This window comes from Sparus aurata, chromosome 3 (assembly GCF_900880675.1).
Source record: "Sparus aurata chromosome 3, fSpaAur1.1, whole genome shotgun sequence".
NCBI lineage: Eukaryota > Metazoa > Chordata > Actinopteri > Spariformes > Sparidae > Sparus > Sparus aurata.
In genome coordinates, this window is record NC_044189.1 from 28,812,723 (window position 1) to 28,837,270 (window position 24,548).

A 24,548-nucleotide genomic window follows, 5' to 3' on the forward strand; every position below is an offset into this window, starting at 1 on the left:
CGTCTAGTTATTGTAAGTTCGCTGGTTTGATTCCCCTGGTCTCCATGCCGAAGTGTCCTTGGGCAAGACACTGAGACCCAAAAAGCTCAAGATGTGCCAGTCGACACCTTGCATGGCAGCCGCTGCCATCAGTGTATGTATGAATTACTCTAAGTCGCTTTGAACTAAAGCGTCTGCTAAATGCCCCAAAATGTGAATGTACTGATTTTCAAGTTAAATCATTATTGAAACTTACTTACTTTTGTGACTTGAAGAGATAAAAAGCAGTTTGAAAGTTTAGTTTTAATGAAACAGATTGACCTTGCAAAGGGAAGACTCCCTTTCCACAGAGCAGCTGTTATACCTACATTTACTTCACAAATAGCAGCTATTTCAGCATTTTCACCAGCCAGACAGCACTGAGAACCCTGAAGTATTAAAAAAAAAACAAGATCCAACTCTTTGGACTTCACCTGTAACACCTCAGCCCAGGATAGACATGTCATGTTAGTTTTCAGCCGCTGAAGAACGCTTGCCTCTCTTTTTTTATTTTAAACCTCGAAAAAAGCCCTGAGCGTCAAAGTTGACAGGCTCAAGGTTGTTACCCAGAATATCTTTGTGATCCTCTCTGGCTATTTGTCTGTATTTCGGGCCGTCTGTGCTTTTTCGCTGCTTCCCTGCTTTCACCGGTGCTTCCATCAGTTTCTCAGCGCTGCCTCAGATCTGGTCTGTTCAAAGTGGCAGCACTGGGTGTCAGATTGGGCTTTCATTTTGGACGGAGGTTCACAAAGTCACTGCTGGCTCTAACATCGCTCCAGCACAGCAGAGATCCACCAGCCTAGAGAAGAGTGCCACAGTGTAGGTAAGGGGAAATAAAGAGGGAGCCTTTGACTGCGGCCTTCACAGCAGTAGGATGCAATTTAAGAGAAAAAGGGGAAAAATTGCATTTCTTTAATGACAATTCAACACTAAAACCAAGACTGTATATCAGTTTAAAATGCTTTTTTTTTTTTTTTTCATGTAGCATAAAGAGAGCATCAAAGTGTTGATCTGATAATGGTGATGGAAGGATTAAGATTCTACAACCCCGTGTTGTACAATGACAATTAAATTAACCTTGAGCCTTCCATTGTCTAATCCATTCAGTTAGAAATATATCAACCTCAGGAAATAATTGTTTGCCACTGTGACTTCATATAAACAACGGGGATGAAGACAAACACAAGGAGATAACAGGACTGGAGGTTAGCTGTCTTTGTTTATTACCTTGGACTGGTTATAGTGGCCTTGGGGATCACACGCCTTCTGCCCCAACTTCCATTCCTCCAATCAACACCATCACATCAACTCTTTGATACTGCCAGCAGCAGGGAAAATGCATGCTAATTGCACGCGTAACCTTCACATCCGTTGTGGTGGGCGCTGCCGCCCGAGATAGCCACGGCAGATGAGCCCAGACAGCGGGATCGTGGGTAGTGTAGTTGCCTAGGTAGTTCGGTTGAGCGAGAGCACAATCAGAGCCCTGCCTCTCGCCATTAATCACACTGACACGGTTATTAGGCCATAATGGCTGCCGAGGGAATGCTTAAACCAGAGAGATGGCTGTAATACTCGCGCACTGACATGCAGGACACATATCAGCGCACACACACTCTTCCTTCTCAAACACACACGCGGTTTACAAGCCCCAAAGCAGACTCAGAGGCGAGTCTCGCCGACCTTCCCAAGAGTGAGAAGTGGCTTCCTCTCTCAACTCCCCCATCACTCTTCCTCTCGTCATCTTATTTTCTTTCTGTCCTGAATTCCTCTCTCTCTGCCTTAATTTTCACCTTCCCTCCTTCCATCTCTTAATCCGCTACCTTCACTAGCTCCTCCTGATCCAAACTCTTGACAATGCAAACCATCATAGATGCATAAATAGAAAGTTGATTCATTCAAACACAAGGATTCGTCATCTGTTTATTGTTTCTAAGTGAAGGTTAAAACCAGACATCAACGAAAAAAATATGTCAAGGCGTTTCATTAACAGTAACAGATGATGTGTGGACTCATTTTGGTCGAGGATAAGAAACGTTCCTGGAAGTTATCGCCACTGTTGCCGTTTGTAGTTTGTTATCAGCACTCTAAAAAAACCACTGACAGTCTCTTCACTCTTTAATTTGCTCTGAAAAAAAAAAAGACATTTTCCTCTGAAGGCATACTATTTACTTAGGCAAAGGCAAAATGTGAAGTTTGTCTTATCCAGTAATTTTCCATATCTCGCCTGTGTTCCAGTTGCATCATTTGCTATTCAAAGGCAAGTTAACAGGAGTCTGGCTGAATGTGAGGCCTGGAGCGTGGTTCGCTCTCTCAGTACAGACAGACTTCTGGTTTCTTTCATCAGTACTTCGGTTTAAGAAATCAAAAATGATGCAAAAAAGGAACAGGTCAAAAGCCGGGTCAGATCCACGGACAACCTGGGTATGAAGAGATTTAAAATGCATGTCGGAAAGCCTCCCTGACCACCGTCTGTTCCCTCCCTCAGCTCCATCTTCCCGGCCCCAAAAGCATGGATGAGACGTCAAACTGCCAGGAATATCCTGTGATAACAAGCAGCTGCTGTCCTTTGAGATCTCGCTGTATTCTTGGACTGCGCTGATATTTTTCTCTCCTTCACCTGCTCGCAGGCAAAGCCGGGCAGGCTCTGGCTTAGCCCCCACTGCCCCCCTCCTCCATCCACCGCTGCTGCTTTGATGTGCTGGTTCTCAGGGGGGCTCTGTGGCTAAATTGCTTTTTCTTCAACTATGAGAGCTGGACCCCCTCATTGTTGGAGGGCAAGTCTCCAGCTGTCCTCATGACAGGACTGTAGTGGGAAGAGTGAGGGAGAGACACTGACGAAACTAAGTCTCAGCTAATGCTGTTTTTGTCATTATATTCAAATATCTTAAAGCAACTCATTCTGTGTGTTAAACCCAATACAGACCCAGCCTATACAGTATACCTGTTACTGTGAGCTGCAGTCTTCTTGTGATTTAACTAAGGCCACCTAGTGGTTGTTAGAGTGAAATACAAGCAGGTAAACTGATTTGTCTACTTAGAGATTTAAAGACACCATGACATCGCCGCTAAATGTGATTTGAACTTGTCTGAGATGAGTCAACTCTGCTAAGAATCAATTAGTATGATCACCATACAACGTGTGCAGGTTAGATTCACTTTCTGTGATGACACATTGAAGTCAGCGCTGATAACCTCCCTGAGGCTGCAGGTTTTAGATACAGGTACAGCTGAAGCTGGAAAGTTAAGTTACTATTTTCACTATTCCTTAATCAACTTGTTGTCTTGAATAATAACCTAATCTTCTTGAATGATAAAAAAAAAATGCCCATTACATGATTCTAGAGAATGAGACATGACAAATCTGATCCAAAACCCCAAAATATTCAATTCACTGTAATGTTAGACAAAGTAAAGCAGCGCAATATTCTCACATTTGAAAGCCAGAATCTGTGCCAGCTGATGTTAAGTCCTGACACACTAATTAAAGTAAATGTCTTGCATACATATCATTTGCTATTTGTTATAATTAAAAAGATTGTTAGACTATAAACTCACACTTTGAATTGAATTGTATGATGGTTATCAGTTTGCAAATGTCTTTATATTGAATTTCTTTCTTTATACTCAAGTAACATTGCAACCCTCATGAAGGTGCTATTTGTCTCTGGAGTGTAAGATTAGACTGACAGAGCTTTTGCTAGGTTTTCCTTTATAAACTGGCAAATGAAAATATATGGAATTCGATAACTTTAAAAGTATAAAACAGAACACTATTTGATATTATACACTTTATATCTATTTATAATTATACACTGTGTTTTAACAGTTACTGGTGAGTGAATTAATGTTAATAACATTTGGGCAATTTTGAGTCAAGTGCAGCTTTTTGTCACATCCACACTTCAACCACCTGCTCTCATCTGATTTCCAGGTGAGGCGGAATTTATCTCAAATGACTTAAAACATTCACTGTTTTCACATATTCCAAGTTTATTGTCTTAAAATCAGCCTTCATTGTTTTTTGGGCATTTTGGGTCAGAACCATTGCATGTTATTGCCTCATAGAACTGGCACAGGTAGCAAACAGTTGCCCATTTATCCATCCAGTAGACACAGAGCAATATGAACACCTGATGACTGTATGTCAGATTTTCACTGTCTTTTAACTCTGTTTTTGGTCTCCACCAACTCCAAGGGAAATATTTGGCTCCTTAGCTGCTATATGCTCTGTTATGTTCACCTGCTAGTCTGGGCTGGACAGGTAGTGTTAGGTGCATTGTGGGAGATTTTGCTGACAACCTTCCTTTAAAAGAGTTTTTGAACAGAAAACCAAAAAACATTTAACTGAAAGACGCAACAATTCACTATAAAGCTGAGGGGAACTGCAGAGTTCGGTGATAATTGTCTATGGGTTTGTAACATACAAGTTAACCCTAACCACAACCCTTACACCTTTTGCATTATACATAGTCATTTGATTAGTTATTTATATAGAAGTATTGATTAGCGCAGCTTTAACTACCTTAAGATGATGTACTCTTACTTGGGGAACTTGATTCACTGATGATAATTTTACTCATTTTGTGTTTAAGCACACAACAACCAGAGCTTATTCTTCATCTTTGTTCTATCCAAACTTTAGCAGATGTATTGTCTTGACCACCACTTCCTAACATTTGCTAATGACCCTCTGTAACATTGTATATTTGAAACTGCTGAGGGAAATTGCAGAGTTGGGTGGTAATTTACCGTGAGTAAATCACTAGGAGCAATAGCCCTCACATTGCACACAGTCATTTGACCCATCGTTCATGTAAACATACCAATTTGTGCAGCTTTTAGCCATGAAGTAGCATAATCTTCTGCGTGTCTGTTGTTGCTTTTTTGACAAGGTATTAGGAGAAGGGAGGATAAGGAGGAGAAGAGGCTGAAGGTTAGCACACAGGCTCAAAACGGGCCCGGCATCTCTTTTCATTTTAGCTCGATAGAGTGAGTCAACATGATTGATGCAGTAATTACAAACTTGATAAAATTCATAGAGATACTGCTGGCTCTGATAACCTCACTCAACATCCTTGAGGACACACATGCACAGCAACACATACTATAAATATAAACCCCCCCACACACACACACACACAGTTGGTGTAAAGGAAAAAAAAAAAAAAAAAAAAAAAACACCCAATGCAGAGAAATTCTCCATAAATCCATAAAAGCTGATAAGGCTCCATCTATTTCTACTATGACCCTGCCAAGGGCGAGGGAACATGCATTAAGAGATTAGGGGATGGCCTCAGCTCCCTGAATTCATATCAGAATGTGGGGTGGGAACCTGAGTCATAGGTCTGCCCGCTTTTATCACACTTACACTGAGAAAAAATAGAGAGGAGCCAAAAGTGGAGAGGAGAGGCGGGGAACTGCAGCAAGGAAAGAGGGAGAGATAGCTACAGCTTTTATCTTTATGTTTGTCTCTGTCATTTTCCGTTTGCTTTCCTCCGCTGCTATCATTTATGCTTTGTAAAACTCAGGCAGCCCTATTCTACGCAACGATAAAACCATATTTTCTCGGAAAAAGGCCGGTCAAAACCTGCTGTATTTTAATCAGTTTTTATCTAACATTCTCTACCTTCCGTCGCCGCCCTACACCTCCACTCACTGTAAATAAAAGTCGGGTTTCCGGAGATGCTGATCGAGATTGTGCGATGGGTGAGGGCGAGCTAGTCTATTTTCCTCGACCCTCCTCCTCCAGGGCATCTGGAGAAGGTCATCCAAGATTTTCAATTTGATCTTTCAGATCTCCATTTGCTTTCTGCCTTTTATTCTTCTTTTTTTTTTCTGATATTGCAACCCCGAGCCACGGTGACCTCAGATGATGGCACGTACAAGAGAAGTGAAGTGCGGCGAGTATAGATGATTGGGAGGGCACAGATTGGTCTCGCTGTTTTCTCCTCTTTGTATCTCTGGCTGTAGTGTGTGATCTGCTCGGCTGGTGGGAACACTGGGGCTGCGGCTTGTTTAGTGGAGCCAAAAGGCGATGCAGATTTTGCCATTTACAAAAACTGACACAGCGCTTACACCGTGCAAATGGGAAATCTGCAAACCAACAGCAGCTGGTCATGAATGCGACACTGACAGAGCCTAAACGCCCCACAAACAATACGAGTCTGACGGCAGCTGACAACGCGAGCTAATGAATTCCCCAGGTGAGACTCCGGAGCCCAACAGACAACCTGGAGACCGCTGACAACAACAGAGTCAATACTGTGTTTCTACACTGGCATTTCCAAGATGCACCGATTAGCACCGCATACTGAGTAAAATGTGCCAACAATGCGCACTTTCATTGTCTATGCAAAGGCTGCATCGAATGTAGCAGTAAACCTGAGCTACTGCTCTGTTTATGCTGCAGGAGTACAAACTGTTCTCAAGAGGACTTTGTCACTGCCAAAACTATCACAAAAGGATGCTTGTGTCAAATATTAGCACATTAAAGCCCTGTATCTACTGTTGTCTGCTCGAGAGGTATGGGGGGGGGGGATTGCGAGCAATAATATCAGGGTGGCCATGATCCGACCTGGTCGCCACCGGTCTCCCAATAATATACCACGCTCATGCATCTGTTTTTTTAAAAAATGCAAGAGGTTAACAACAGTGTCACTGTTTTCAACACAGAAAATGGATTGCTAATCACAGAAGACATTCATCCTGGGATTTATCGTTATGGATTAACAAAGTCTCGAGTAAGACACAGCAGTTCCATGCTGGATTACAAAATAGCTCAAAGGGATATGACAGCACTGGAGCCCTCTTAAGCTTCTTTAACGTTATCCGTCTGGACATCAAAACAGCAGGTCTGTAAAATGCAGCCTATCAGAGATATGTTAGTTAGTATGTCCTTTATGACATAATTAGATGAGACATTGACCCCAGACGATGAGGGTTACTTGACATAGTAACCTAAATGCCATAATATTACCAAAATATTATGGCATAGAGCAGCTCATTAAAAAAGTGTAGAAATGATTCCCTTAAATCTGTGTGAACTGGATTTTTGTAGCTCCTGAAAAATGTAAGTTTGCCAAATACCGGGGATTCAGTCCAGTGGGTTTGTTCTGACACAAAGTGTATATGTCATTAGTGGTGGTCACGTTACTTTATTCTTTCATAAAGTGTCCGTAACATCTTCTGACCACTCAGCTAGACAACACCAGAACTGGGACTAACTCAAGCCTAACTCAGACATACTAAGACAGCCCACCCTAAGCAAATGCCTGCATTGCAAATGTATGGATAAATCACATTATGTAAATTAAATGCCTTAACAATGTTAGTAAGTTTAAGTAACTGATCATCGAGTTCTGGTTTCACTCTGTACACCTACAGTGGCCACTTGAATCGAAGTCCTGTGCTTGTTTCACTCGACCATCCATCCCCGACCTCCACCCTGTTCAGACTTTTCATTCTTTAAACTAATATTCCTCACTTATTTTCTTCGTAGCCGTTATTCTTCACAAGAAACATAAAAATGGGTTGCAATAAGACGCTTTCATAGTCAGCCTATATGGAGTTTTTTTTCTGATATGAACTTGCTGCTTTGGTAATGCAGTGTTATCAAATAAGATCCGTGGCTGGAGCTGTGAAAATAAAACCCACATTGTGATAAACTGTAGTTTGATTTCAACTGGCTTCAGTTTAAAATAAAGAATAGAAAACACAACTTGTGGAGGCTTGGAATAACTTTGCTGTCTGAGATTTTACAGACAATTCATTCTGAACTGTCCCAAGGTGTGATGTCACACTGGGAAACTGACTTCATATTATCAGTATGCTCTACTCAATCAGGTTAGTGTACTACTACATGTTGTGCTCATTCCAGTGAGCAGCCATTGTCTCTGTCAACAGAGGAGATGAGGGTAGCGTTTAGCTGATAGCTCATGAAAAAGGTATTACAACAGTGTGTAACCGGGAAATGCTCTTCAATTTGAAAAAATTAAAACGCTGAGCTTTTTCCAGCAGATTTTCCCCAGACATGCAGTATACCAACTGCTTTATTATAACAAGACAAAAAAATAACCCAGCCACTCTTTTCCAATCACTGTTTTCGAAGCAATTATTCAGACAGCCTCAAGTAAAATTTGCACAAAGAAAAAAGAAATATGAATGGCCGCGGTAAACATCGTTCATTTTATACTTGCCTGGTTCAATCATTGTTCATAAAACCAAATCACAGAATTGTTTCAGCAGAAGAGGGGAATCTGATTGGCTGGCTTTGGCCAACTACCATGAAAAAAGTTTAGTTTTTTAGTTTAGCAACACAGGATGGACTTGTTGCTGTTCTTTGCAGCATAGATTCAGGCTTCCCCAAAAATAAATCTGATCCTGATCCTAACCCTCAACCCCAAACACTGGTGCTAAGTCAGAGTCCAGGCCAGCTGACAGATGTGAGTGCATGGAAGTGGACTGAGGATGCGGGGGAATCTTTTCAGTGTCAGAAATCAATAGTGCATTAGCAGCCGCCCAACGACGACGTGTGGGCTGACTATCCTCCCTCATACCACTACCAGCTCTCCTCCCTTCTGCTGCATCTTGATATATACCACCCGCCCTCAGCCTCTTCATCCAACTCCTGTGATCTACTGTTTGTTTCATCTCACCATCCCGCAGGCCTTTTGGGGAGCCGGCGCTCTCTCTGCTCTTCGTGCCAGTATTCCTCGCTCTCGCTGCCCTATTTCTTCGAGGTTTCTCTGGTCATTTAGTAAACAGAGCATGTCATTTCCCAGGCCCCGCTCCTTTCCTTTGCTCTCTCTGGTTGCGGAGGAGCAGGGCTCATGTGGGGACATCCTGGACTAACAGGTACAGTAGCAGGGAGCTCATCCCTGAGGAGTATCCTGCCCTGAAGGGGAATGATGTATCGGAGCTGTTAGAGTTTTTAGAGTACATCCTTCAGCATACACGGCGCTTGAATGGGCAGGAATCTCTGGAATAAATAAAATATCATATTGTTTCGAGCTGTGCCTGTTGATCCTGAGTATAATCAAACTTGAGAATGTACAAGATGACTTCCTTTAGGCCTGATTCAAACTCTATGCAAGGAATGAGTATGGTAACACAAAGGGCAAAACAAGTCCAAAATGAACTTCATACCAACCGACAGTCACTAGTTGTTCTTTTTTATTTTCTAGCTGGACCAAGAAATAGATCGGAGGGATTTGGAGGTGAGTAAAAAAATCAAAGATAGGATGAAATAGATTTCCGGGGGACAGATATGCCTATTTCATGGTCATCATATCTCAGCATTTTCCTCTTGAAACGCTTAAGAGTTCTACATCTGAGAAGTCAAAAGTCACTGGCTGATCCTCTTACAGGCTACAGGCATTTGCATTCTCTGACATGGGTTAATAAATATGTTCAGCCTGGCCATGAAGGGACTTTTTCAGTTGCCCTTTAACACATGAAGCACAAAACAGGAGTCAGTGTCAAAGGTGCTCTAACCTACTAGAAAGCCTCCGTCGTAGAGTGTGCAGGAGGAAGAAAAAGCATCATCCGTACTAACGAATGTTATTGACTTGATGTCAGCGGTACAAGTATTTTGGAAGTATCTGCAATTCCAACGAAAGACTGAGAATAAAATTAGAGGCAAGCAAAAAAAGAGTACAAAGAAGCTACACTCGTCATCAACATGCCCACAGCGTATTCTCCGGACGATGACCTGCTCTACTTAAACCTGGGATCAGCCGGACTTAGTACTCAGAAGCTGGCGGGATAAAGTCCAGTTAATGTCTGGTTTAAGTGTGGGATGTTTTGGCTCCCACATACAGCTCCTCTGGTTGATGTCTCCAGAAGTTCCCGGTTGCACTACAAGATTGAAGTTAATTCATTTTATTTTTGAAAAATATGAATATGCAAAAACGTATCCCTTTCAGATTTGAGCTATTTATTTCAGATATACTCTTAATTTGTTGAATACGTGCAAATTAAAGCATAAAATACTATACATAATATATCAAATATAATACTTGACACAAGCCTTTTCTTACGTAGATGTGAGTGCTTTTGCTGAGTGTTTTGCTGGGGGATTCCCCAAAGCTAAACATGAAAAATAGAGGATATATTATCCATGGCAATGTGTTTCTTTTATCTATTTTTTATGTCTGCACGTAAATGCCACACAACTGCTTCATTGAATAGAAAAAATGGATGTGATTGAGGCTGTGGTCCTTGTAGGTGAGACAAACGTAAGAAAAAATGTGTTTACATCATACAGACATATTATATTTTTGTTCATAAGTCCTAATGAGTGTGTCTCGGTGCTGAAAAAGGGAAAGAGCGGCTGTAATGTAAATGACTCCATCACAGGCAGGCTGCTGAAACCTCCCAGACATCACTTCGTACAAAGAGGTAAGGGAAAGAGGAGACCTCCAACATCCTGTAAGTGCAAGGCACATTACACAAGGCAACACGAGAACAACTCGGGTAGAGTAACCTGAGGTAAGAGGAGGAAGAGGCCAATCGATAAAACCAGGTCCTGCAGAGGAGCCGTCCAGGGTCCCCAGCTTCCGTGCTGCTTGGCAAAGACAAACAAAGTCTTCTATTCCCCCGAACCCATCTCCTCTCAAGATAAGCCTGTTTCTTGGCTGTATTTGCCCTTCACTGATAGGGACCATGAGAAGTGGGTGGGAAGTTTGAGGCCAGTTGCCTCGGATCAGATTTTCATCAGTTGGTGCAGTGCAGAGCTGCAGCATCTGTGTGGAAGAGGAGGAGGAGGGGTATCGGATCTGCCAGGCTGGATCAAGGCCCACTGCAGGTCCCACTCCCACCTTCCCCCTCCACCCACCTCCACACATAGCACAGTTGAGATAAGACCCTATCTGTTACAGTCCTACTGTGTGCCAGTGGCGGATATGGAAAGGTAAAGTACATCTGTGCGAGAAAGGAGAGCATCTGGTTCGGATCACCTTCAAGCTGCCAAGACCAGCATTTGTTTCCCTCCACCTGTCCCTTCCTCAGCCCGGCCACGAAGCCCTGACCCCAGGAACATATTGTCAGCCATGGTAAGCGTGGGTGGGAAAATGCTGAAAACGCTGGATGTGGAATCTGAAACAACAGCAGCAATATCTGGGAGCTGGCCAGTACGAGTTAGTGTTTGCCCCACACAGGGTTTTACAGCGAGGACAGACACAAATATTTTCTGACTGAAGCTGCTGTGAGTTTGTGCCAAACACCAAATCATTTCACTACACAAAAATCTCTTAAGTATACAGTGTTTTTCAGCACAGATTCATTGTATTGACAAGCCTTCAGATACGCATGCATAGGGGGACCCGAAGAGGTCATAAATAAATAAACAGACAGAACATTAATCAAATAGTAGTGTGAAGACAAATGGAAACTGAAGATAAAAAGTAAAAAGTAATGAAGCTTAACATGTCTATATATCTTATCCTACATCTTTTAGTATCTATTAATGCATATACGTCATTTACACCGAGGATTCTGCATGTCCCCACCACTTGGAAATGGAAAAGACTGCTCAATTTTTCTTTTTTTCATCCGAGCCCTTACGTCCTCATTGGCATTTCAATACAAAGTGATGCCCATTAATTATTTGTATTTGTATTACATCATTATATACTAAAAAAAACTTTTCCCAAGTCAATTTGTTTGCCTTCAATCAATTATCTTCAATCAAGGCAAACAGGGCAGGGCCAGTTATGTCATTGGCTGCTTGCTCATTGGCAGGAACAAAGTATTTGGTTATTACACAATCTAAGGTGTTAAAATGTTAAGATGTTACATTTTTTTATTTGCATCTTTTTTTTCAAATTCTTTACAGTGTGGTAAAAAAGTGCCAACGAGTCATACTTGAGTAAAATACTTGAGTAAAAGTCAAGATATTGCTCCAAAATATTACTTTGAAAAAAAAAGTACAAATCTATAAAGTACAAATCTACAAAGTATAAAAAGCAAAAGTAAAAGTGAATCATACATCTATTTACATGTACATATACATACTGTATACTATGGGTTGACCAATTATCGGCCTGGTTGATTATCATATCTGACATTCAGCAATTTTCAAATTACCAGTGCTTAATAGATCTGATTGCAAATAAAAAATAAAAAAAAAACTCAAAATCGTGGGCACTTCTGCTCTCCTCTCCCTGATGTAGCATGCAACCTGCAAAGTAACTAAAAATTAGAGTTATCAAATACATGTAGTGCCATACGATATTTGTAGAGTGGAGTGAAAGTATGAAGTAGCAGAAAGAGCTTCCGGCCTTCATACATATTGAGTGCACACAACTCTATTTTTGTTTTAAATGAAAGCAAGTTTTATAAGCAATACGTTTTAGTTAGTTCATTAGTTCACTATTTGAATAGTCATGGAACTTTATAAGCATCATATAAGAGGAAGCAGATCTTTACTGGCTGACAGTTCATGTTCTAGTCCAATATGAAACCCATTTTCCCTTGAAGCCATCGTCAGTGTGCTTCAATTCCAAATCATCAACAGACTAAACATGTATACACCAAATATATTTTCATATTCAAAATATAACAGACAAATAGCCCTCAGCCTGTTTGTGAAGATGGTTGGGGTCTTCAGTCTGGCAGTAGGTGGCACACTAATGCTGCCCTGCAACATTCACTGAGGCCCTTTAAATAACAATGAGCCTGTATGTGTCCCAAATCTCAAGCCAAAACACATGGCACCCTGTTGGATTAAAAAAGCAGGGTGGTTTAAATTTTAAATGTGTCATTGAAAGGCCGACCGTTAACTGACAAGGGGCCTTTCAAAGCCCTTTTGAGACTTGAGCAACGGACTAACGGCTTAACGTACCACACACAACGCCGTGGCCGTGAGTAATTCAAAATCACCCACGCTTCAACCCGATTGGCTCCTTGGAGACACAAAACCAGCCAATAGCCTGGCCAAGGGATTCAAACGGGCCAAACAAAAAGAAGGCATTACTTGGAGTTCATTTACTTTCACAGATGCACACACACACAGTGTTGCTCATTCAAAAGTCATTGCTCTGCCAGACACAATTGAAAGGCGTTTGTAATCCCCGGGATCTTAATTCATATCCTGTGTGGCTGCAGTTTTAATGGTACAGCTTCCAGCAAATAAAGCCTTGGAAATTGAAATCAATAGTAATAAATCAGCATAATAAGCATCTCGGCTGAAGTTGAAGGCAAAAATGCACGCTGTTCTCAAATCTATCATTTGACATTTATGAGGGGAACTCTTAATCCTCGGATCCGCTAACAGGGGGAGCAGAGCCGTCCGACTGACTACAAATCATGGTGAGAGAGCCGACCAATGTCCATAAAGGGGCTGCAAAGGCTGACCCTGCCTCAGGTCTGTAATTACAAGCAAACACAGAGATGAAAAATCCTGATGAAAGCCCACAGGGAAATATTCGCACAAAGTTGCAGCAATTACCTACATTCATTATTTTATTTCCTGCATGTTTGGCGCAAGGTCACTCGTTCTATTGTGGAATGAGCTCGGGAGCAAATGACTGACTGCAGACAAGAAGAAGCCTTCGACGGTTGCGCGTGATCAGGCGCGGAAAACGCAGCGGAGGCATCCCGAGACGGCCTTCTCGTCAGTTTTATTACGGAGCGCGGGGGCTTGATTTAGGACGACAGAGGTAGAACAACAAATAAAAGACATGAGTTCTCAGCCATGCAGTCAGGGTAATTCCTTGTCTCTTCTCCTTTACTGGCGCTCTGTGCAGTGCACTATAGATGAACTAAGAGCCAGCAGTCCCCCTAGCGTGGTTGCAAAATGCCACGAGAACAATAGCAGTGGTGGTGACCGCGGCCGTTATAGTTGTGACAAGGCAGCAAGTGGCTGGAATTGAGAGGGGACGGAGGGGGAATACGCCTTTGTGTGTGTGTGTGTGTGTGTGTGTGTGTGTGTGTGTGTGTGCGTACTTGTTCCTGAGGGCCGCATCAAGTTTTTAACCAACACTGTGAGGACATTTTGGGAAGTGAGGACATTGGCTGGTCCTCAGCACTTCTAAAGTCTAGTTAGAATTAGGGTTAAGGTCGGGGTTAGGCATCGAGTTGAGACGGTTAAGGTTAGGGTAAGGGGCTAAGGACTGCATTATGTCAATGGGGGTCCTCACAAGTACAGAAGTGCGAAGTGCAATGGTGTGCATTCAGAGGGTTTCAAAGAGGGACTCTGGCTTTGTCCGCCGGCTGTTGCCCTCCTATGGGGGAGTGACAAAGGGGGTCGGCAGAGAGACAAAGGGTTCCAACAGACTGGAGACGAGGTAGCCAACGACAAACTAAATCCTCCACACACATTGGATAACCCCCCCCCCCCACACACACACACACACACGAGCGCGCGCGCACACACACACACACACAAGCATTTTTCACCATCTCATGACAGTACCCAAGCGGAGCACGATGAGAGGGAGGGGAGCAAACTGGAACTGGGTCAAAAATCCAATTAATCCATGACAGGAGAGACGGTTTGGAAGACCCTCAGAGGGACGGTGCAGGAAAACCACAAGAGATGGGAAACAATACACCACTGCCCCTTGACCTGTGTGTGTGTGTGTGCGTGTGTGTGTGCGTGTGTGTGTGTGAGAGAGAGAGAGAGAGAGAAGACAGGGGAAGTTGTGGTGTGTGGTTATGTTGAAAGTTTATTAAGTTTATTTGTAAGTGCTACCACTATAACTAATGTTCTTAGACTGCTGGCATTCTTCCCTGTACCTTTTTGAAGTTCTCTGGAAGAATTATCGACTCTCCCCAAATTGTACATAAAAAGCTGCTTCAGCTTTCATTGTTTTAACGCGGCGACTGATTGGGGAGTGAGGAGCAAATCAAACACTTGGGGAGTGATGTTTTCTCTACCTCAGCCACACTTTTTACATTCTTCTCTAATCCTTCCACTGTTTTGCACAAATCCCAGCTCCTATGGGGGGGTAGGGGGTGAGGCTGGTGGAAGTTTGGAGGCTCTCACCACTGAGTGAAACTGGGGATAGTGTATGTTTGGGTCCCCCTGGGGATCCGAAGATGTTAATGTGGGGCGAATGGGCTGTAGCAGTCTGGTGACAGCAGGGATGTCAGCGGGGCTGTGGAGCAGTCACTACAGGTGATTGGTGTCAGCTGGGAAGATAAATAATGTAAGGCCTACGGGATGTAATAGCAGCCGTATGATTCGAGTCGGTGACACTCCTGGGGAATGCTCCATTCTAATGGAAGGCAAATCCACAGCCGCCAGCCTCTGATTCCCAGGTCAGCGGCACACCGGAGATGGAAGAGGAAGGAAAAGGAGAAAGAAGGAGGAGGAGAACTAAAGCAACACACTAAGATTCAGTAAATTACACTATACGTCGGTTTTTCCCTTCCGTCCTTCTCGTCCACTGTTCCCCGACTGTGTGGTTATAAACTTTCATGCATGCTGTACGACTGGTCACTCCCCGACCGGCGTTCTCCCAGGAGGCGTTGACCATCAGCTGCCGAAGTCAAAAATATCTACAGCTTTCCATTCAGTATGGATTTACCCTGTACACCTACGCCTAGTCCCGTCAAGATACATGATGACTTCGGTGACCCCTTAATGCTATTATATTGTCATCTGTCACACTATTCTTGCATCAGCTACTGAGTGACGCTCGAAAACCCCCTTTGGTTTCAACTATTTTGATAAGTGACTATTCTGAAATACACTTGGGCTGAGACTGTTATGATACTCAAATTATTTCTGACCACATTTTTGGTGAATGAGCGACTCATCACGACTATGTCGGGACTATAAAAAGCAATGTTAAGTATACCCCCTCCTAGCCAGCGGGTAATGGGACCTGGCACTACCTATATTGGTCTAGGGGTTTGAAAGAGACTGAGCTGAGCATTAGCTGTAAACTGTACTTGTAACACACATGCCTTGGCTTGGATCAGAACAGTAGATAAATTGGGTTACTGCTAACAAGAAGCTGACCCAGCAGGTGAAGACTGGCTCATAGATGGAATCTGAATTATTTACTAAAGAATACCCTTCTCACACCGGACAAAAACACCCGCTAACACCCACTAAGGACTGGCTTTTGTCTGCAATGTGTATACAGCATTCACTCCCATGTTTAATGGCTCATGTAGTCACAGTTTTTATCACAACCAGCTCCGATCTGCTTTGATGGAAGCACAACATCCGGCTGGCCGCGCTAATTTTGGCCCCCTTTTTTGAGCGCCAAACTATGACGTGTTTTGCAGTTAAGGCCACTGGCTAGTTAATACTTTTTCCATCCAACTCCGTTCATGCAGAGCTCCAACATTTTTCCCCTGAAACTTTGCCCTGCCTGATCAATTGAGATAGGAGCGAGATGCCTGACTGACTCCATAATACTTCTGTCATCAGCTCTGGAAAAAAAGTGTTTCAGTCAAACACTTAAAGAAATGCAGAAAAAGAAAAAGCTCTAATTGAACAGACAGAAATGCCAAGCAGCTAGACAAGCAAAGAATGGAAGCACCAAAAAAAAAGGGAAATAAATGAGCAGATGGGTGAATGAGGGGGGCAGATAGATTAATTTGAAGAGTGGAACGAGAGAGAGTGAGAGAGAGAGAGAGAGAAAGAACAATGCATGAGTTGGTGGCCCTCATTTCCTGGGTCGTCTCTGCCTTAATCAAGAGTCTGAGGCACCCGCGGGTGCAGCATGGCCCCAGGAATGCGCTCCTGTAGTCTGCGGAAGGGTGATCAATCAGTGCTGGTGGCGGCCGCGCAGATGCTCTGCCGTACCGTAACTAACACACACCGGCGCGCGCACCGAAAGCGACAGTGATGAATTAGGAAACGCTCAGACAGTTTAGAAGTCGCTGACTCTCCTCATCTGCATAATAAACTGTCGCATGATCTCATCTCACTTTGTTCCCCCTTTTTCTCCTTTCTGACAAGAGTTTGCTCTTTTTCAACCTGTATCAACCTCTGTAAATCAGCTTCCATCAGATATACCCGAAAGCTTTGAAAACGCAGGTGTTTCAGAGACAGGCGTGAGGTTTACCTTGTTTACTTTTTGAAGCTTTCCTAGCCACAAACCTAAGAAAATGTAATATTTTCACATTCAGCACCAACAGCTATCCCAATAGAGTGGTGTATTTTTACCTAAAAGCAGTTTCTATTGTACACCTTCAACTTGACCATAAAAAAAAAAAAAAAAACAGCCTTCAGTGGTTTCTGGGAACAGCCTTGCTGTGGTATTTCCCTTTTGTCCCCTGCAAAGTGAAAAAGGTCCCAGTGCTGTTCCCTAACTGAGGAACCAGGGCACCTTGAAAATAATGAGATCCTGTTGGTGAGAAGACACTCGCTCATAACATCCCACTCGAGTGTTGTTGACACCCAACCAGGTACAAAAAACAAGCACAACTCCTCAACAGCAGAACAAATGGGAAGGGGATGAAAGATAGAAGACATTAGACAGTGACTGAGAGACACATGCACAACTGCTATTGTATCCAAAAACTGTTAAGTGGTAAGCGGTAAAAAGTGCTTAATAATCAACTAGCAAGAAATAAAAAAGAGAGTCGCTCTGAGCAGGGACGCTCCTATAATGACATCTTTGTCTTTTCTGCTCAAAACCACCAACTATAACCACCCCGGCGAAGAGGGCCACCACTGCCAAGGGGCTCAAAGGCCCAAATAAAATGTGCATGTTTGCATTGCCTTTGTGAGCATGTAAGCATGCTGACATTTGCATCTAGCTCAAAGTACCTTCCTACATCTGCTACCATGGCTGCAAACCCTAGCTTACAGTGTTGATATTAGCCTTACATGTTGGACAAACTGGATGCGTGTGCAGCAGTGTGTGGCATTACCTCACGCTTTTCATTTCAGCACCCATGTGAACAGCTAGACCATTCATACAGGAAGCATGAGACGTGCTTCTCACGCACATTTCAAACTTCGCTGCTTGGCATCGCGCACATTTTTACCACGGCAAACGTGCCATTCTCAGCAAAAATTGACCTGAAAACAACCTGTAGCGAGCCTGCGGACATCATACGAGCATTATACTACAGTTTCAATGTCTGTATGAGTAGAATATGTCACAGATATGAAGAGAATACACACAACAGGTGAGGGACATTTTCTTTCCTGCGCACTGTCTTTCACTCTGTCTCCCTCGCTCCCTCTCGTTGTCCCCCAAAAATGTAATGACTATATCTTTACTTCATATATATGTGTGCGTGTGTGTGTGTGTGTGAAGTAAAGATATTTGTGTTTTTTGTTTTGACATTTGCAGTGGTTCCATCCAGGGGAGCAGCCTCAGCCTCTTGCTGCTTACGTGTATTATTTTTCTGTGTGTGCTGAAGAAGGACGGTATATACGCTCGCCGCATTATAGACTCTATTAATCACAACCATGTTCTGCACTCTGAACACTGACAGAGCTCAACGTGCTGAGATAAAAAAGCTGAGCTGCCACAGCTGAGCTGAGACGGAAAACAAAAGCGGGCTGACTTCAAGACTGATGATTGTGAGACCACAGTGGATCAACTCAACATTCAGAGAACTGGTTCGTCTAACTGCTTATTTTACTGTTTCGCCTTTAAATACATGTAGTATGTGAACACAAACAGTCATACAAAATTGGGCTACAACAAACACATTAAATGACTTGTGTGGTTACCACAATAACTACACCCACCTGAAACTTAACTTACACTCGACAGTTCCACAAAGGCAGTGGCAATCCACTTACAGAGATTTCGACCTATTTAGGAATGACGCTAATGCTGCACAATACATGGCATCAACATCTACACTGTACTGGGGCTGGGTTTCATTTTAATCTTTGAAAGCTGCTGATATAATACCTGAGCTATTTTGACACATAACTTATTCAGAGGAATCTTGATTTTTATTTTACAAAAGAAGCTAGAGAGAACCACAGAAGAGCCAAAATAAAAAAAAAATGTTTTGCCTTTTTTATGGCTTTATCGATAGGACAGCTCAGAGATGAGGGGAATCAGCAAATGCCACAGGTGAGACTTGAACTCTGGGCTGCTGCAGCGAGGACAAGACCTCTGCACATGGGACGCCCACTCTACCTGAGACTGAGCTAATCAGCGCCCCATAAAACAGTTTTTGATTTTGATTTAAATCAGGAACGACTTAAGCAGACACCCAATACTATCTTTCTGTACTTGACAGTTTTCCAAACTTAGCCCTAAAAGACCACATTTCAGTCAGTACCAAAGTATTGAGGTTCATTAATAAGCCAAACTATATACTCATTAAACTCAGAGGTTCGGTTTGCTTAAGACAAAATACTACTCAGATCACTTAACAATAGCCAAGCCCAAATTTCAGTTCCTCCAAAACTGGAGGAAAGAAAATTACAATAGTTTCCATCCAAACAGACAATCCGATAATCCTGCCCACCTTGTGCGGTGAGGTGTAAAAGTAAGGCAGAGTTTGTTTCTTAGGGTTTGAGCTCTTCACAGTCTAATATCATTTCTGTCAACACCAGGGGTTGTCACAATTTAAATCGCAAATCCATTGAAATGGGCTTTCATTTGATCATCCAAATGAAACGTAAGATCTGTGATCCATCGTCGCCTGTGTATGTCGGAGGGAAAAACGAACATTTCAAAGACGACACAGTGGGCAGGTTTGGTGAAGAAAATAATTAACAGGATAGAGACATAGTCCGAGTCTTTCTTACGTGTGTCGAAGCCAACAGAAAGCCAACAACTCCTGTTTGATGCCAAGTGAAAGAGGACACGCTTCCTACGAATCCAGACTCAATAGTCCAACAATGACACAGCCATTAGCCCTGAACGCAGCCAGATGCAGACTATGATCCCAGGCTTTTCCTACACCTTCAGGGGTGGCCTGGTGGAACTGCCGTTAGACGATTTGGACGACATGTCGCCAAACAGCTTTGGTTCAAGCATAATGTTGGGCTGGACCAATATAAGCCACTAAAGTCCAAAACTGATAATATTTAACTCATGTATGTAGAACTTTTAACAAATTCAAACCAGCAAAAACACAAAGCTTCTGAATAATGCATGTCGTTACTGTCGTCACACTGGAGGAGGACCAGCATCTGAACATTATTCAGTTTCTTTTTAAAGATAAACTTGGCCTATAATTCTGCACGCCACACACAAACACAACATTTCCTTATGATTACTCCTCCAAACGCTGCCTGCAACAGACTGCCTTCCCTTTTTTGTCGTTGGACGTTTGTTGGACACTTTGCTGTCTTGTTGCAGAAGACCCATGATAACCACCTCCCTACATCTGTGCTTCTAGCTGACAGGTGTGAGAAACAAAAGCTCTGTTATCACAGCTGTAGAGATGCACCTGCAGCGGAGGGGATCAGTAATTATGCCCCCCCCCCCCCAAAAAAAAAAATATATATTATACATACTGGATGGCCCTCTCCTCAGATGGGATTTTTTTTTCCTTGGCCTGCACAGTTTTATGATCTTTGAGGGGCTGTTTCCCCATTTAGAGGAAAAAGAGAACAAAAGAAAATGAAGACCTGCACAAATTTAATACTAATTCATTACCGCTCCTTTAGAGATATGGCTAATACAGCATTCAAAGACCACTTGAAGGCAAAAATTACTCAAGAAACGAATTCGATGTGCAGTGCCGAGAGAAAGTTTCCTGACTTTTAATTACTTTATCGCCCTCATTTTCGCTATCTTTACAGTATTTTGGTGTGAACCAGAGGAGAGGAAGGAAGATAGAGCTAGACAGCGGAGGAGGAGGGAGGGGGGGGGCTATTGTGGAGATGTGGACTTCGCTCAGTTTTTGTCAGGTCTTTTTGAAGTGCCTCGGTCCGCAGTCCCAGGACGAGGGTGGTAACGGACCGTGGAAAACAAGATTACACAATCCTCTCTCTGCCAATTAATTATCTGCCTGTTTGGGGAAATAAATTCTCCTTATCTCGTTGTGCCATCGCTGTAGAATATTCACCCTTTCTGATGGTTGGGGAGCTTCAAATCCAACTCTGGGGAATACTGGAGAGCAGACTGTTACCCTCTACAGTGACTCCAACTCTGTCTAATCAGGAGGGATTCTTCCACACCCAATTAAAACTGTACAGGAGACTTTAGCATTCAGGATCCATCTCAGCTATTGTTAAGAAATGAAAACACGGACTTAATTGGTTTTGTGAGGATTTTTTGGGGGGGATTTTTCCTGACCATCTCTACAATGCGTTGTACTGGTGTGCTGTTTCGCACTGTTTCTCTGTTTGAGAATTTGGGTTTTTTCTTTGTGCCGCAGCATCTCTTTGAGGTCTTTGTTCTCCTCGTGGAGCAGAAAGAGTCTGGGAAAGCAACACTGTATGTTTATCTAAGCCGAGGGCAAATCTCAAGGTCACAACCCTCTATTCGTTGTTTCACTCTGGCCTGAAGTGAAAAAAAAAAAAAAGTGCACAGCAACAACTATGATACAAGTAAGCCTCAAGCTCTGGCCAAAACATTGCACCAGTGTGGGCGGCCCAATCAAAGTCTTGCATTCTTCTCTGTGGGAGTTGCAGCCCCTGGTTAAAGATAGCAGCCTGGAACAGAACATCCTGAAGTCTGGATTAGCCCTGCCAAGTGTAGATTCCCTCTCTTTCTCTCTCTCTTCCTTCGACGGCTGCTCCAGGAGAGCATGTCAGTTCATCTCAGCATAAAGATCCACCACGGGAAAGCCAAGACAACCCCCATCCGCTGTTGAAGCACACCACAGGAACCTTGTGGTACCCATGGGTGCGCCTCCGAGCATCGCTGCGAGTGCTCGGCAGCCCTTCAGTTGCTTGACTTTAACAGGCACTGTGGGAACTGTGTGGTAATTCAAAGACAAGCAGGCAAACATGCGCAAAGACAGGAATCAGACGTAATTGCCAGCTTGTCACAAGACAGCATGCAAGTAATGGATTTGGAAGAAGGGGCTCGACGAGATTCTTCTACAATGAAAACAGCTAAAGGCTAGGCCGAAGTCAGTGAAAACTTTAAAGAAATACTTTGGATTGTTTTCAGAGAATTTCACTTGCAGTGTACATCATTGTTGTCAAACATGTTTTGATTTCAATGCAAGTTTCAATGCCCATTTTCTGCTGTTTACATCCATCAGTTCCGAGTGCAATTTCTCGCTTTTTCTGACAGCTAGTTGACACACACACACACAACAAAAATGTATAAAAAGTGTAATATTTACTGTTTACTACAGACTTTCTACTGTTTTCTGCTACTGCACTGATGCACTGAATGTTCTAACGATATTTTTCAAGGTACTGCATCTAAGTTAGACATTCCAGTGTTGTGATAAAAGCAGTGTATACAGTATATGCCATAAGTGCTCTCTATTGAGTATTCATTTATGATGTCTGTGGCCAGACTTTCCAATCTGCTCATCTGGGTTTCTCTTTCTTAGCAGAATTCTTGTTTTTCACTCACTTCTTAATTTGAGTTTTCTGAGCCCTTTCAGGTTACCATCGATTAAACTCAAAATTTTCTGCAGACGTTTGTTCTTTGAGCTGCTGGAGGGCTCCTTATTGTGGAACAACTGTGCAAGAAGTATCGAGTATCAATGACAGCAGCTCAACAGCAACATTCTTTACACTAAATAGATAAGAAATCAGTCATAATTAAAGCACACCTACACTTTATTCTCAATGTGAATGTGTTGAAAATAAGTGTCTGTCCATGGAGGATAATCATGCTCTCCTTGACTGGGTTTACACTTTTTTATTCAACCGTAAGTAGCATCGAGGGATGTTTCAAACGATATTATGTCCTTTGAACTGCTACAAGGCGTTTGATGTGCGGCATATGTGTGGTAAGTGTTCATTAACAGAACAGTTGTGTGTCAGTAGCAATCCAAAAGCTGCCAAGTAGAAGGCGACAGAACATAATTGATGATTAAAAAACAATATTTCTGTTCGAGAGGAGGAGCTCCGAGCAGCCAATTAGTAGTTGAAATGACTCTGTGGTTAAACAGTTGGAATTTAGTGCTGTGAAAATGTAGGTTAAATCAACGACAACCAACGACAGTTAATATGAAGTTTGCATTAACAGTGCACCATAACAGAAGCAGATCAGAAAGCAGGAAAGCATTCAGTAGAGGTAAATAAAACCCCTGCATGGCCACTATCTGAGAATACACAGCAAAACTCAGAAGAGAAAAGTAAGAGGTCACCGGTCGGTCAGAGTAAAACTGACACTTCAGCACTACCTCAACAGGTTTTAAAGGAAGCTAAATGATGTCTTTCCATCCCCAGACACAGTCTTTCACATTTGGATGTGAGCAGCTGACAGTGGAAATATTTCCTTTTGACATCATCATTTCCACCAGACTCATTTCCCACGTCGCCTCAGCTTTTTCAAGCGCCGAGCGGAGTCTGGAGGATGTTTAGCGGCACCATTTCAAATTTTAATCCTACAAACTTTCAATTTCACCGTAGTTGAGATGAGCAAGAAAGAGCTGGTGAGAATGAAAGAAAAAGGGGAGATAGCGACAAGCACCCATCAGTGGGCAGCAGGAGGGAAGATGAAGAAGAAGCAGCAGCGGCAGAGGAAGAAGCCAATTACCCATGCGGGGAAGCCGACAGTGGGGAAGTGGAGCGCCGGGGCTGCCTGTTCTGAGTCCGATAACCCTCCTGTGTCATTCCTCTGTGTCAACCAGAATTTTATCTGCCGCTCGGAGGGAAAAGACAGCCGCCGCATAGGCAACAACAACAACAACCTGCAGCCAAAGGGAGCTGCGAGCCACAGACGGAGACGAGAATTAAGAGAGTCAGGCAACCACAGGGGCAACTGATACGCAACACATGAGCAGAAAGGAAATGGAGTAGTGGGAAATACGAACACACACGGGGGGATTCATCACACACGGCACACTATCAGGGATGTGGACTAAAGGGGAAAAATGTTACAGGCATTAAAAAGTAGGGCTGGACCAATATATTGGTTTGCTAGTGTATCTGCCAACACTGCCATCCATTCACTTTTTATGCAATCTATTTCTAATATGACCTATAGGTCTTAAATGCTTGTACTGTACCACTTGTAATCTGGTCTGGAGAGGATAACATGTAAAATATCAGCTAGCGGAAGGCGAAATCTGAAATAATCAGCACTGAACTTCAAAAACTCCCAGTAAAACCAAGTTAAAAGCCTGAAACAGCAGCCCCAAAACAACACAATATATCATGCCTGCTCCTGATATATTTCTGGACGAAGTGTACAAACTAATTACAGTTTCCCCCCCTGTTTGCTGCTTCAGACAAAAGGCGAGAGATGGAAGAGAATTTCTTAGTTCAACAATATTAACGGCTCCATAGTAATTAAACCCCTGACGTGTTGGGTATTTACCTCAATAAATCATTCCCGCGTTTTGGTGGCTGTAGTTGTAATGGCTGTTAAAGGGGGCTGGGCGGTGGGGTGGGTTCTGCTGCGGGAAAAAAATGACTGCCCTCACTCAATTTCTGCTGCAGCACAGAGTAACATCATCCAGAGAATCATTGCATTGGCCACACATATGCAGGCAAGACCGCATTGTGT

General features: G+C 43.1%; 1 protein-coding gene across 1 annotated transcript in view; it reads right to left on the reverse strand.

The window, feature by feature from the left end:
* The window catches only part of ptprua (protein tyrosine phosphatase receptor type Ua), a 202,746-nt gene that overhangs the window by 109,575 nt on the left and 68,623 nt on the right, over positions 1 to 24,548 (reverse strand).